Source organism: Drosophila guanche, unplaced genomic scaffold, assembly GCF_900245975.1.
Source record: "Drosophila guanche unplaced genomic scaffold, DGUA_6, whole genome shotgun sequence".
NCBI lineage: Eukaryota > Metazoa > Arthropoda > Insecta > Diptera > Drosophilidae > Drosophila > Drosophila guanche.
Genome location: NW_022995860.1, coordinates 16,196 through 19,003, shown reverse-complemented (window position 1 = coordinate 19,003; position 2,808 = coordinate 16,196).

Sequence of the window (2,808 nt, the reverse complement as noted above, 5' to 3'; positions counted from 1 at the left end):
AGTTTCTAAAAATCCAGCTACGAATGATAGTGGAACAAATTTATTTTTCCATTAATCAAGGCTCTTTTCCTTATTTAAAAAGTAAAGAATTTGACTTCTAAGTTAAACGGAAACGTTTCCGACCCCATAAAGTATATATATATTCTTGATCAGCATCAATAGCCGAGTCGATTGAGCCTTGTCTGTCTGTCCGTCTGTCCGTCTTGTTTGTCGGCTAGTTCTTAGAGACTATAAGAGCTAAAGCCACCAAATTTTGCATCCAGACTGCTATATGCTCACACTGAAACCAGTGTATTTCAAAAATGAGCCACGCCCCCTTCCGCCCCTGCAAAAGGGCGAAAACCTCGCAAATCTACAATTTTGAAGATAAGAGAAAAATAAAAACGCCATTCCGTAGGGAATGGCCATATCTATCAGATCAGCAAATTGGGATCCGATCGGATCATTATTATAGCCACAATGGAGAAATTAATTTGCAGTGGCTAAACCCACCCTGTCCCGCACCTTTTATTGCTCTTTTTACATTCTCTCATTCACACTCTGCTTCTGCTTCACTCGGCCCCTGCCTCTNTATATATTCTTGATCAGCATCAATAGCCGAGTCGATTGAGCCATGTCTGTCTGTCCGTCTGTCCGTCTTGTTTGTCGGCTAGTTTTCAGAGACTATAAGAGCTAAAGCCACCAAATTTTGCATCCAGACTGCTATATGCTCACACTGAAACCCGTGTATTTCAAAAATGAGCCACGCCCCCTTCCGCCCCTGCAAAAGGTCGAAAACCTCTCAAATCTACAGTTTTGAAGATAAGAGAAAACTAAAAACTAAAAACGGTGGAGATTAATCTGCAGAAGCCTCAGAGACTTCATTAGAGTCATTCTCCACCACTGTTATATCGGCGTCCGAGTCTTCGAGGATCTCGTCCCGACACAGCGCCTCAAAATCGAGCATCAGCTCCGTCTCCGAGGAGTAGCTCTCCAGGGCCGGCTCCGGCTCCCGGTCTACTTCGGGTGCCTCGATCTCCGAGACAACGTCCCGCTCAACTGGGTTGTTGACAGAACGCGCCTCGGCCGCTGCATCCGACTTATAGACCTTCATGGTCACCGAGCTGAACCCGAAGTTAAGCTCTCCCCTTGCTGCCTCGATCGGGGCTAACGATGCCTTGTTCAGGATAACCACCGCCTGATTTGTGGGGCCCTTTGATGCCTCCACTTTAACCACTTTCCAATCTGAGGTTGGCAGTGTGGGGTTGCATCTCTGCAACATCGTGAGGATCCGCTCGGGCTCCTTGAAGGTGGCCGGTACCCATATACGGGCCCTTGGTCTACTGGGCACCTCGCTCCAGTCCACAGCGACGAGCTTCGCCCCGGCGTAGACCTTACCGACTTGCGCCACCGCAGCTTTGTATAGCTTTACGGAGCGCTCATCCTCGCAGGCTACCACTTTGATGCTCCCCTGGAACCATCCCATGTCTTTGCAGACCGGGGGTGGCCCGGGATCCTTGTCGAGAAGCTCGAAGCAGCGGTCGGCCAGTGCCGCTTCCACCTACTTCCATTGGCTTCTGGGTATTTTCCCCTCCGCGCTGCCTTTGTCGAGAACGCCTATCAGCGTCCTCTCCTTGGCAATCTACGCGAAGGATACATTTGGTAGAACCCTGGATCGCTTCGCGGCAGGTCCGGGCGTCTCTTGAGAGCGCTGCCTCTTCGGTTGTGCGGCCACCATCTGTGGCTCCACACTGAAGTTGGGCAACACCACCGAGGCCCATTCCACTTTCTTCAGCCAGTCTGCTGTTGGGCTGACTTCCTGGCTGGCGTTCTGCCGACGGAGTATGTGCCCAGCACTCCTCTTTTCGGCATAGCTATATTTTTTGGTTTGGGCGCTGGTTGATGGTAAGCCATCACCCGCCGCTTCACCGGAAGGTTGAGCAGCCGCAATATTGCTTAGCTGCCCCACCATGGTATCAGTTTTGGGTGTTGGCTTTCCACCCATCCCAGGTTTAGGATGTAACCCACCCGGATTCATACCCGCGTCCTTCACCGTGCAGGTCTTTCCTGCGTCTGAGCGGATCGGGCCAGGCCTTTGGGCCGTTGCCTTCTCCCGCTTGGGATTTCTCCCTGCAGGCATTTGGGGAGTGCCTCTCTCGTTTTTGTTTTTGTTGTTGTCAATATTTAGTAGTTTATCCATAAAATTCCCACGAGCTGCAGAGAAGCGGAACGGTCCACCCCGGCAGAGCTCTGCGTTACCCGGATAAGGCATAATTTGAACAGGGGGCTGCCAAGTCCCTGAGCTCTCCGTTCACGACTGGGCTAGTTTTTATACCGGGCCCCCAGCCAGGCTGACTCTTGGCACGGGTCGAGTGACACCTTAGTTCGGCCCGGTGTGAGGTGAGTGTTGGGGCTGGGATGTGGGTAGGTGTTGTGTAGGGATGGGATTGTGTGAGCTACTTAATGAGAGGCGGCACCACAAGCGCATCGTCAGTGTTGCTGCGTCGCGAACACCCGCTGGCTGTCCGGGACTGCTTATTTCGGTACTCTCCCTCAGAGCCAACTTAGTTGATGCTCTTTAAGATGCCCGCTTATTCGCAGCTGACCTACCCACTGGGGTAGGCCGTTCGCTATCCGCAACCTGCGACCCGTCCGGTGGCCTCAGCTAGGCCCCCTCTGAGCCACCTCAAAGCCCAATAGGATCATCGGATAGTATTTTGTATAAGTAAAATGAATTTTTAGCATTAAGATATTGAATTGTTGCATTTACGACATACTCACAGAAGTTTGTTGCTATAGAACATACATGTAATATGTGAATACGATAGA